Source organism: Pistacia vera, unplaced genomic scaffold (genome assembly GCF_008641045.1).
Source record: "Pistacia vera cultivar Batoury unplaced genomic scaffold, PisVer_v2 Contig162, whole genome shotgun sequence".
Lineage (NCBI taxonomy): Eukaryota > Viridiplantae > Streptophyta > Magnoliopsida > Sapindales > Anacardiaceae > Pistacia > Pistacia vera.
Genome location: NW_022195705.1, coordinates 315,137 through 328,773, shown reverse-complemented (window position 1 = coordinate 328,773; position 13,637 = coordinate 315,137). Strand labels below are relative to the sequence as shown.

The 13,637-nt window shown below is 33.1% G+C and overlaps 1 pseudogene; it reads right to left on the bottom strand.

Annotated features, from left to right (window-relative positions):
- LOC116125300 overlaps window positions 1–13,637 on the bottom strand; it is a 59,848-nt pseudogene that overhangs the window by 33,094 nt on the left and 13,117 nt on the right.

Below are 13,637 nucleotides of genomic sequence, written 5' to 3'. Positions count from 1 at the left end.
TTGAAGCCTATTACAAAACCTTATGCTAAGTAGCTTTAAAGCAGAAAGGTTAATGATGCTTGTTGGTACACTCTCAAAATTGTTTCCGTCTAATTCTAAATGTGTGAGGGAGGACAACTCGTCAAGATTATTCGGTAACTCTGTAAGACTGCAGTAATTTAAATTTAATCTCCTTAGAAATAGAAGATCTGGAAAAATATGCGATAGACAGCACACCAGCTCTTGACTCTTACATCCCACAAAAGATAAATCATGAAGAGTCTTCAAACGTCCCATAGATGATGGTACTTCTCTTATAGTAATTCCATTAGCTTCTAGCACTTCCAAACTTTCTAAATCTCCTATGTCTTCGGGCAATCTATCAAGCTTCAAACAACCAGAGATGTAGAGATATTTAAGAGACTTCAGTTTACAAATGCCATTTGAAAGACTCTCAAGGCTTGAACAATTTCTAAGATTCAATATTACTAGATTGGATACATTCTCAATTGATGGAGGCAGTTCTTTTATTGCAGTTCCATCTAAATGTAACTCTTCTATCTTGCGTGGGATCCCTAGAACCATCTTTAGATTTGAAAAACCAGAAAGACAAAGATGTCGAAGGGAATTCAAATTACAAACGCTGCTTGGAAGACTTTCAAGCCTTGAACAACCTTCAAGATTCAGTTCAACCAGTCTCGAAGGATAGTCGATGGAAGAAGATAACTCTTTTATTGCAGTTCCATCTAAATACAATCGTTCCATATTACATGAGATCCTTGGAGCAGTGTTGAGACTAGAGCAGCCAGAGAGAATAACATCCCTTAAAGACTTTGATTGAATGCCAATTGGAAGATTGATAAGGTTTTTACAATTTCTTAGATTCAGATTAACAAGTTTATCGAGATTTTGAGATGGAGCAGTGATCTCGAACAAACTTGTACAATCCTCTAGAATCAAGCACTCTAGATTTTGAGCCGTTGAGAGGTCTGGGACTTTAAGTAGATGTTCTGAGTAACTTAGGTCAATATATTTTATATTAGCAAGATCCTATAAAATAAAATAAAAAAAGATATGAGAAGGACAAATTAGAAAATCTAATATTTAAAATTTATAAAAGAAAATTGTCATATGAAATCAACACATACCTTCATACCAAACCATAGTTGTTCAAGATTGAGTTTACGCATCTTAAGTACAACAAGGTTCTGAGGATCAAATTTCAAAGGCAACGATGTCAAAGGGTAAGAATCCCAAAAGAGGCATCTCAACTCTGTGAAATCAAATTCGAGGCGTTCAAAACCATGCACATTACTATTGCTGCTTATATATTTTACTATCAAGTATCTTAGATAATCCATCTCTGAGAAAGCATGAGGATTTAAGTGTATCTCTCCCATTGTAGATATATTAAAGCAAATGCCTCGTATTTTATCAGTTCCCTACAATCAAAATCAAATGATAAGTTAACAACACATTTACATAAAAATATATATATACCTTCCAAACCTACCACCCAAGCCTGTTACCATGTGAACTAATGTATAAAGAAAAATTAAAGAGTGGTGTTATTTAAGCCCCGCCAAATCTCTTTCTAAGCCCCAATTTAAATAAGATTAATTCAAAAACTTAGGTTTTATAAATTCTAACTAATCATTTCAAAAATACCAATTTTGTAATCTGTTATGTTCAGTTTTATTTAACTCTGACTCTTCAAACTATTTTTATTCTTATCTTCTGATTTTATGAATTAAAGAAAAAACAAAAAAATTCATCCGAATAAGAAAGATAACTGGTAAGACAAATCAAAATTCCTTGTTTGCAAACAAAGATCACTCTGCTTTGGCCTGCCTTTGGCTGTATACTAATTCCTTATAGATGTAGCATAAATTTGATCGAGCAAAAGGAAGATGGGTACTAAAACAGTACTATGAGAATTGATAATAAGAACAGTCGTTCTAATATGTGCAGAGAAGCTACTGACGTCAAAAATTTCTTTTACAATGCCTTTTTCCCATGATTTTTGTTTTCTCAATAAAGAAAAGAACGTAAGACTTCTAATAATAGTATAAATATATACCTCCCAATCCCAATCTCAATACCACATGAACGTGTATAAGGAAAAAATTAAAATTAAAATCTCCTAGATATTTTTTTTCTAGATTTCGCAAATGATAAAAAAAAAAAAAAAAAATAGAAACTGAAAGCTAATTTTTTCTGTATTTACCTTATTCTTTTTCAGTACATCGTAGACATCATTATCATGCCACAATCGACTACGTTGGCCCGGTCTATTTACGGATTCTTGCCGAACAATTTCCCTGCCCATTTCTTGAAGCAAATCATGTACTCTTATGGTTTCCCATGAAATACTTATGAGAGCCTTGTCAATAAGTACTCTTAGTCCAATGCTTGAAGAGAATTTACGAACTAGATGTTCATCCCATCCATTAAAGAAGCATGCGACATCTAAAAATAAATTCTTCTCTTCATCATCTAATCCATCATAACTTATCTTTAACACCGTTTGGATATCTTGGTGTGGAATATTTTTTAATTTTTCCAATGTACTTTCCCATTCATGTTTTCCCCTATCAAGTAGGAAACAACCTAAGACTTTAAGAGCTAATGGCACACCTTTAGAATAACTTATTACTCTATTTGATAGCGCCATATACTCTTCATTGATATGATGGTTTTTTTTGAAGGCATGTTGGCTAAAAAGGCAAAAAGATTCATCACTACATAATTCTCTGACCTCATATATGTCAGCATTATCCACTCTACAATTTACAAGCACTTGTTTATCTCTCGTTGTTATAATTACTTGACTTCCTGAACCCAAGTTTTCAAGGTCTCCAATTAATTCATCTATTTGATTTAAATGTGTTACATCGTCAAAAACCAAGAGAACCTTTTTCATTCGAAGCCTTTCTATTGTGAAAGCATCCCATATATTGTGGTCTTGACCCCCTAATATTTTAGAAAGAATTTTTTCTTGCAATTGAATTAGTCCACGTTTCTCTGATTCTTCCCTAACATTTTGAATGAAATAATAACCTTCAAATTGACTTGAGATTTCATCGTAGACTGCCTTTGCAAGAGTTGTCTTGCCTATTCCACCCATACCCCAAATCCCTACCTTGTATACTTCTTTCGGCCCATAAGACAATAAAATTTTAATTTCTTGAATCTTCATTGCAATTCCAACCAAGTTCTTGTTGCAACTAGAAGACATAATATTCAATCTCTTCAAAATATCTTCAACAATTTTGTCTATAAGTTTTGATTCAGGCCTAAAATTTAAACAAAAAGTAAAAACAAAACAATAAGGATGAATTTAAATGTTAGAGAAATAAAGACAAAGTCAAGTGCAGAAATATATATATTTATCTCGAAAGGTAAAAATAAAAATTAAAAAAGCCAATAGTAAATGTATATGCGTGTAAAATAGTAGAATTTCATTGAGAATATAATATCAAGGGAAAGAATTCACCAAACGATATTTGAATCAAAGCCAGATAGATTGGCTGCTTCCGTCAAAGCACTCCTCCATCTCTGCAACATCTCTTCCCTCTGCCGGTACCGTACTTCATAGTTAGCAAATGCCTCTCCATAACTCCCAGTTTGCTTCCTTACATCTGATGGATTTACATGATAGAAAACTGGAATCACAAACTGACCATGCATCTTCCTGCAATCCATGATCTTCACGAGTTCTTTGAGGCACCATCGAGAAGAAGCATAGTCTTTAGAGAAAATGACAATTGAAATCTTAGATCCTTCAATTGCCTTCAAAAGAGAGGGTGAAATCTCATCTCCTCTTCCAAGTTCATCATCGATGAAAGTTTTAATCTTTTTCTGGCACAAAGCCGTATTGAGGTGGCTGGTAAAACGGTTGCGAGTATCTTCACCTCTGAAACTAAGAAAAACATGGTACTTTTCTTGAGTAGGAGAAGACGAAGAAGAAGCCATCGGACTTGGGCTGAGGCAATCAGTGCTTGGAGATTCGGGAAATGTTCACTGGCGTTACAGAGACTTTAGAATGGTAAAGTAATTGGTGTTGACTTCAGTGGATGTTCTGCGACTGTAAGCTTGTTAGAGAAGGAAAGATAATGGCCGTCCACCTTTCTTTCTTCGGATTCCAACTTGTTTAATTTTCTTTCAATTTAGAATTTTAATACTATGAAGTGGGGTATTGGTCTCATCTTTTTCTATTTCTACGTTTGCTTTTTAGTATTGAAATAAGTAATATCCTTTATTAAACAAGGATTTTTAAAATTTAAAGACAAAAAATAATATATTAACGATACGGTTCTTATGTCATTATTTCGATGTTCCTACCCATCATCATAACCTTTAATTTCTTGTTTTATTTACTTTCAATCCATTGTCCATCACTTTTTTATCCGCCCTCCTTTTTTTTTCTGGTTTTAAATAGAAGAGATGAAAACATTTGTTTTCAAAATTCATTAATTCTACATTTCATTAACTAATACATTAAGTATTTTCTTCGATTTAATTATTTTCAAAAAGGTCTCCCGTCAGATTGCAAAATGACATTTTTAACCTTGGAGAGTTAATTAAGTAATTAACATAACATTATGTGGTGGAAATAAATTAAGATTTCGTATTTCATTGTTTAGTCATCTTCCAAGGAAGGAGGGCAATTTCCTTTTCTCCTAACTTTTTCAAATCAGCATGTGATGTTGAAGGCTTGAAGCCATCTCACTGAATTTCACAGAAAAACCCAATCTTATTGTTAATATATATATTGGCACCTTTTATTATTTTATTTTTCTCTTTTTAGCAAATAATAATTCTAGCCACCCAAGGCTTCTCACATAGAGGTAGAATAAATAGGCCGGGTTAGGCGGGTCAACCCTAACCCGGCCCGCATTAAAGAGGACTAGGCGGGCCAGGTTAAGCCCAACTCGCATGTAACCCATGGGCGGACCGGGTTGATATATGGCAACCCGACGGCCCACGGGTTGCTATTTTGTCGTTTTTGTGAGCAACCTACCGGGTTGGCAATAGTCAACCTGCCAACCCGCCGGGTTAGTTGTTGCAACCCACCAACCCTACAGGTTGATGGTTAAAATTAAAAAAAATATATATATATTATTTTTTCAAATACCTATTTTACCCTTGAAATATAGTCGTTTTACAGCAGTCGGAGGGGTTTTTTTTGTCATTTTCATTTCCCTTTTTTCCCTATAAATTGGCCCTAAACTCTCATGTTTTCTCACATCCCAAATTCTCACATTCTCTCATTTTCTCTAATCTCTAATCTTTAATCTCTAATTATTCTCTTTGTTGTTAATTTGTTCTAATTTTAATTTTTATTAGTTTTTGCAATTTTCAATTCATATTTTCATTATTCCACATTCCAATTCTCCTTCTTTAATTTTTTATTTCTTCTATTTCTATATCAAATTCTTTTTTAACTATAATGGATAGATATTACTCTTCCATCAATTTTGATAATGAAGGAAACTATCATAGTCCCGCTGAATTTGCTAACATAAATGCAGTAGATTTAAATAGTCTCGCTCTCCCAGTCTCAGAATCCGATACACCTCAAAATATGCCCCCGATTCCTCCTCATGCTGCTACAGCTCCTGGTGGTTCTAGAAGTCGTCCTCGTAATCGTGATACTCATCCAACTTGATCTCAACAAGAAGCGGGTTCATCAACTACTATCGGAACCGAAGACAGACGTTTGGGTGCATTTCGAGAAGTTTTATGAGACAGAAAATGGAGTTCAAGTGAAGAAAGCAAGGTGCAAGTATTGTGGAAATGTTTATAAAGCTGATTCAGGTAATGGTACTAGTTCGTTAAAAATGCATGCTAATAAACAATTGTTCAACAAGGAAACAGAGAAACCAATCAAACTCAAATAACTAATATGGGTACTACTTGGCGTTATAATTTTTATGTATATAGGAAACAATTAGCTTTATATATTGCTGCAACTGATCAACCTTTTAATATGGCTGAAGATAAATATTTTGAAAGATTTATTAAAAATTCATTTTTTCCAGGATTTAAAAGTTATTCTAAAACTGCAACTAGAAATGATTTAATAAAATTATTTGGAAAAATGAAATTAGAATTAAAAAATAAAATACATAGTTGTCATGTTAGTGTGACTCTAACTGCCGATATTTGGAGTGGTAGAGCTAAACAAGATTATATTTGTGTGACTTGTTATTATTTTGATAATGAATGTAAATTAAATAAATCTTTGTTATGATTTAGATTAATGGATATGGATCATAGTGGTCAACAAATTTACAATAAAATTATTGAAGTTTTAGAAGATTATGATGTTATTAATAAAGTGATAAGTTTAACTTTAGATAATGCAAGTGCTAATAGTACAGCTATAGATTTTTTTAAAATTAATTATCTTTTTTTATAGCAATTTGAAGTTTTTTCACCAACGTTGTGCATGTCACATTATTAATTTAATTGTGAAAAGTGGTATGAAAACAATTAAAGCTAATATTAATAGAATTAGAGATTCTTTAGCTTAGATTATTAGTAGTAATAAAAGAACTACTGAATTTCAAAATGCTTGTATAAAATCAAATATGTCTTCGAGAACTTTTGCATTAGACATGCCTGTTAGATAGAATAGTACTTATTTAATGCTTAATTCATATTTACCTTATGCAAATTTAATTAGTTATTTTGTAACAAATAATAGAGGTCCTCATTATTTGGTAGAAAATGATTAGCAAATAGCTCAAATATTTCATTCTTTTCTTAAAATTTTTTACCAATCCACTTTACAACTTTCTGGTGTGTATTATCCTACTAGTCCATTGGTAATACATACAATTATAAAACTTTCAGAGTTATTTACAAAAAAAAAACAAAAACAATGATATTTTAAAAGAACTAATAAAAGCAATGGAATTTTTTTTTTTAAATATTTTAAACCTATTCATTTTCTTTATTGTTTAGGTGCTACATTTGATCCTAGAATTAAACAAGAAGGTTTACAAAATGGTTTAGAGACATTAACTAAAAATTTACAAAACGTAGCATTTGTCAATCAAATAGGAGAGGTAAAAAATTATCTTGCAGAGGCATATTTCCAATATGAAAACAGGTATGAGAACCCGTAAAGACACGAAATACACAGGGAAGTTGCATCAGAAGAAACAAATGAAGACTTCTACACTTGGAGCGCATTTAATAGGCCGAAGAGGACCCGAACCCGAAGCACAGGCACAACCTCTTCTTCAAAAGCACCAACGATAACAACGAATATACTGTCTGCCATGCACTCACAGAGTAACGAGCTTCAACAATATTTTGGAACTCCCGAAATGTTACCTACAGATCCACAACAAAGAGCCAACTTTGATGTCTTAGAATATTGGAAAACCAGAAAATGTAATTTTCCGGTATTATCAAGACTTGCCTTGGATGTTTTTGTTGTTCCTGTCTCAACCGTCTCATCTGAACAAACATTTAATGCAAGTGAAAGAATTTTAAATGAAAGGAGGACTAAAATTTCACAAAAAAATGATTGAAGTTCTCATATGTCTTCAAGATTGGGAACGGTCACGCCATCAAGATCAATACGAGGTTGTCGACAATATTTTAATAGAATCATTTCAATTTTGTAATATAGATTATACGGGAGGTCCTAGTCAACCCCAAAATTAGTTGTTTTGTAAATTGTAACTTGTAAATTAATTGTCAATTATTGCACTCTTTTTTCCTTACCAAGTTTTTGTCTGATTGGGTTTTTCTTGGTGAGGTTTTTAACGAGGCAATAATTATTGTAATTTCTTATTTTATTTTTAGATAAATGAATAAATTTAATTTTTCTTATATTACAATTTTAATGTATTAAAATTGAATTAATATTTGAAATGTTAACAAAAAAAAAAAAAATTTAATTTAATTTAATTATTGATATTTGAAAAGAAGTTAACTAAAAATAATTACACAAAAAAAAAAAAGAGGCAAGCTAACCCGGCCCATAACCCGATGGGTTAGGGTTGGCCGGCCGGGTTGGACCAACCAACCCCTAACAAGTGGCGGGCCTAACCCAGCCTGCCTTTGTTGGCAGTCCGGGTTAGACCCGACCCGCCAAAAGGAGTAACCCGCCGCGGGCCGGGCCGGGCTACTTTTCCAACATTCACATGCCCTCTGTTCAGAGTCAACAACCAAATCAAATAGTAATTATATTTTAAACTTGACACTACAAAATCAATGTAAAATCTAAAAAGCCAGATTCTAATATAAGTTTATGCACAGATTTTGAGGATCTATACAACACAGTTAATTCACACATTAACCTATTTCTTTTTATTTCCTTTCCTCCTTTACTCCTATAGGAAGATAAAATCTTCTTGCTGTAAAATGACTTCAATCCCATCTCGCTGCAAATGTAATAAACTATGGCACCCAGAACCAATGGATGTTTACGGTCTTCAAAAATGTTTATCCAGCCTCAATGTCTCAAAAAATAAATGTGTAACCCAACAGAACAAACGCTAATTATAGCTTTAGATCAATCAACTGAATTGCCAGACTCAAGCTTTGAGTGGGATTCCTTCATCCAGTCAAGGCAGTCCTCCGCAGTCCTCCGCAGTCCCAGAGGGATGGGCAAGCTGCCATGCAAGCAGTTTTTGTTACTGCAAAGTAAAGAATTAATTACCCACTCCCTAACAAGTGGCCCTCCAGATTTAAGCTGCAAAACACTCATAATCTCCTTCCCATTAACCAAAGGTTTCATGTCCCAAACTTTCTCAAGACCTGCAATTTGACATAATTTGAACATCAGACAAGACATTTTAAAATTTTGTTTCATGTACAATATCAAGCATCGTGCTTGTATGCTAGAATTCATCACCAAGTTGCTGATGAAACTTTGTTTCATATCTTGCAAAAGAAGGGCCACCCATTGATTTCAATTTTCTAATGGATATTTTCATCTTCGGTTTAATCGAATTCTAAAACCAATTTAAAACATTTTATTTTATTTTATATTAAGCTATCATAGCAACTATCTAAATGGCTAGCTGGCTACTCACACAATGGCCATGCTTAAGCATCAATGAATTGTATTTCCTAAACTTTTGGGTTACAAGTACAAAATAAAAGAATATGTATTTAGTAATCCATATTCTGGAGGGTCAAACAAGTACTACCAAGTATGAATTAACAGCGAACGGTGAGGACTATAGAAAGGAGCATTGGCCAGCCTAGTTTAGTAATTGCATCCCCAACTGCCTCAAATAAATCTCGTCTTTTGTCCAGTTGAAAGTGCTTGTTTAGAATATCATCAGTATGGTCAACATCACCGGGATATAACAAGATAGACATCAACAAGGCAACTCACCAAAAATCTTTGATTTCTCTGAGAATAAATCCTGAGTAAATAAGAAATAAGAAGTCAGCTACAAGGAATCTGTGTTACTCAAGGTATACCATCCCAGACAATGTGTTTGTAACAACAGAAATACAATAATTATGCAAATATCACGTCAAGAGATCCTGTAGAAGAAAATAATGTTTTGTTTTTGCTATCATAAAAACCTAGTCCACTTCTGTCATTCTGCTTCATCATTAATACACATGTTTTACTTTCTATCAGAAATACATAAATAGTAAAATTCCAGAATTCATCAAGGCAAACTAATATGATTATATATGCCTCTATAATCTTATTACTTCATTGGAAGGGAAACGGAAATCTTGAAAAAATAACTCGTGACTAATATAATTGATCAAAATGTCAACTTCAGGACATGTTTGAAAGTACTTCCATGTCAGCTATTCAATGTTTTACTAGTGAAACTTTTCAATCTCCATGAAAGGTCAAGATCATGGTATAATTATTCTTTCTTCATTGGTCAAATGAAAGTCAGGTTTATGCACACCTTTAAGGAGGAAAATCCTTGTGGATAAATTTTAGTTGATCTAGGACTTTCATTGGTGGGGTCTTCCCCCATGGAAATTGTTTCTATATCATGCAAGATTTTTGGGGTTTCCCGGATGTAGAATTACTAAAATTGTTGCATCACAAGCATCTTTATAATTCTCCCTTGACACTTTTATATAGGCTTCTTCTGATAATTTAGGCTTATTACTACCCTACCCCTTTCTGGGCATTATTTTTCTTGCTTAATAAATTTCTTGGATCATCGAGGTCCACCAAAAGAAAAACTTCACGACATATTAGTAAAAAGTAAGAACCAAGGACAAATGATTTCAGAAATTTAAGCAGAATTGCAGACCACTGTCCTAATTGTTACAGAAAACTAAAAGCAAGACCTTGTCAAAATCACTAACATCAGCAACTTCATACCTGTCAAAACTCGCAGTTTCAGAGGAACAGAGTCATCAACCAATTCTCTACCCCAATCAACTTCAAAAAGTTGGACGTCCTCAGTGGATACAAGATATGGAATCAAGGATAAGAGTTTCTCCAATGACTTGTGAATGTTTATTACCTAGAAAGAAAAGAAAAACCTAATTTATAATACAGCTAGAGATTCATGAAGTCCTGATACAGGTTGACAAAGTACACTTTATGACAAAAATGCAAAGTTAAGAAATAAGAAGTAAGCATATTGAGGCATGCTGTTTCAGCATCACTGGCTTTTCGCTTGAGAGACTTCCTGAAAATGTAGTTGACAATAGGTATCTGCATGAGGGACAGAGGTTTAGCCTTTAAGCAGCAGATAAATGAGATTTTGAGAATTCATGCTTAGATATAAAAGCACAGATATCAGTATTCTTTTAAGCAGCAGATAAAAGAGATTTTGTGAATTCATGCTGAGATAGAAAAGCATAGATATCAATATTAAAACTTTATGCCCACCATTCATTACATGAACCCTTATCTCCTCTCTTATTTACTCTAGTGGCAGACATTTTGGTTAAGGCAGCTCAAGCCAGAGCTTATTCAAGGCATTCAAGATTCGTCTTTGTTTTATATTCATATTAACTGGAAGAGAGTCTTGGCCTCTTGGGCTGATGTTGCAAGAGTTGCCAGAAGTAAAATAAATATCTCAATTTTTTGTTCATACTGCATAATAAATTGTAAACTGATTTTTTTTTTCCTTTTGGGAAACTTTGCATTTAGCTATTTGTCCCCCTCTAAGAGAAGTCTCTTGTTAATATAGCACCTGGTTTCTCTAATATTAACACAATTTTTCGGTTTAAACATAAAAAAAAAAAAAAGAAAAATGGTTCCCAACAGAACTGGATGCTTGCAAGAGAAGACATCACCTTATGAATTCCAGCATCAATACGGACTTAGGACTACTAAAAAGTAAGGCAACACCCAATAAATAAAGTTCTAATCTCTTGCATAAAATCTTCTATATATTACCTTATATCAAATGTTGATCTTACACTTCTACTGGAAAGGCTCACCGAAGTTTAGTCAAAGGGACTCTATAATTCCAGATATTCACTTTAGCCAGAGCTTATTAAGAAAAAAAAATAGAGGAATTAAATCCACAAAGTCCAAAACTCATGATAAATTCCAAAAAAATTTGAACTCTAGTGACAGTTGCTGCAGTGAAAAAACAATAAGTGGCCAGTTTACGGATATAAAATATTCACGAACATCAAAATAATTCCAGCTACATATACAAATAAAATGTATAAGCCCAATGCAAACATTGTCAAACCTCACCAAATATAACATGGAAGTATATAAATGAATATCAATGCTACAGCACAAGAAAACGAACACACCTTTTTTGGTTTGTTATATCCTTATACGTGATCTCTTTGAATGGGAGAAATAGAGCAGCAAACAGGGAAAGCCTTCTTTGCTCATCCTACATTCACATATGACAAGAATATGTAAATTCAAAGCCTAATACAATAAAAAATAAAAATAAAAATAATATACAAAAGATTAGAAAAAAAAGAATAAAATTAAACAAAATGAACTGAGACCATGATCAGCACTAGTTGCCACCAAAATGGAATAAAAATATAAAAGGGAAAATAGCACTGACACTGAAGTTTGAACACCCCATTAATTGAGTAAGGTTCCAAGCAGCATCCAAGTAAGCAATTCAAAGCCTATATCAGCAAACAAAAGATCATAAGTGTGATACCGACCCATCTAGTTAATAGCTAATCTACATATGCTATAAAATTCTCATGGCCAAATAACACTGATACGTAGAAGGATACTATCTAAGCAAAGTCAAGTAAGAAAAAAAGTTAGATGCAAAATGATAAAGAACTTAAAAAATGATTAAAAGAAAGATATCAGTAAAATCTAGTGGGTTTTCCCATCAGATAATATTATCAATGTTTTGAATTCTTGTACCAAACATGCCACAGAAATAGAAAACAAATTGTCAATATAATAGTTAAAGAGATCAATAGAAGCAATATCTTTAAGATACCAGTACTAATAGCGTGGAATCCTGTACTTTTGTTCCTAATGCAACATATTCTCAAGATCCCGCTTCAACAAAATAAAAACCAAGTACAAAGTGATTTACGACAACAAAGGACAAAAGGAAAGATAAAGGTAAGCGATCGAAATAGAGAGAGAGAGAGGAGAAATTAGATAGAAATAGTAGAAGAGACAAAAATAAGAGAGAAACAGATTGCAAAGAATTAAGGAGAAGACAAGAGCAAAATCGAAAATCTAAATATCAAAAGATAAGGGCTCTTGGCACCACATACAGGGGAAACAATTTTAAACCTAGCAAACAACATATAACTTCAATGAAAAAGATTAGAAGATTTAAGAAGAAAGTCGATATACTGTCTAATTGACTGCCATTGTCACAGTACAACACATTTTTTGAAAATTACAAACTCTGATCTGGTCTTCAGTTTTTTCAGTTTGATCTCAACCTCAATTTGAAAAATTTATGTCCCAGTGAATTCACAATTCAAAAAAGATTTCCAAAGACAGATCTTTTGATATATGATAATTTTGAACAATTCATACCTATCACATCCGTCTGATACTGCAGGCTCAGATTTAGGAGGAAGATTAACGACAATCCAAAAAAGTGTCAAATCACAAATGTAGGTCATTGCTTTAACTGGTTGATTGCCAGAGACCATGAGATCAATCTGCACAAACAATTAGCAACAAACAAAAAATGAATAATAATTTCACAATACATATTGTAACCAATTAAATTTCCTTATAATCTACATGAACTTCTGTTCCCAGAAATCAAATTATATTCCTAAAAACTACCATCTGAAAATTGACAATGAACATACTTCAGTTCCAATGCGCTCTTTGCTAATTTTGGCTGCAAGAGCAGCTTTCACCTCATCACAGGCAGCAGCTTTTTGTAGTTCTTCATATAGTATGAATCCAAAACTTGCACCTAATATGAAAACAAAGAAGCAAAGATGGTGTGAGAAGCAAGTTTGAGTACAAAAACAAGTAAACAAGCAGGAAAATGGCAATCATTCAGCCAAATTTAATCATAAGGTGTACCAAGAACCTTATGCAGTATAACAAGATTGGCAATGAAATGCTAAGGTTAAACTATGATAGGAATTCACTCAATGTTCACCATATGCAACAGTATCGCCTTGCCTCCACAGCATTGGCCATCAAAACAGCAATAACTAAAACAAGAACTTGATATTTAATATCAAGGCTAAGAAAATTTTGTCATTCAGGT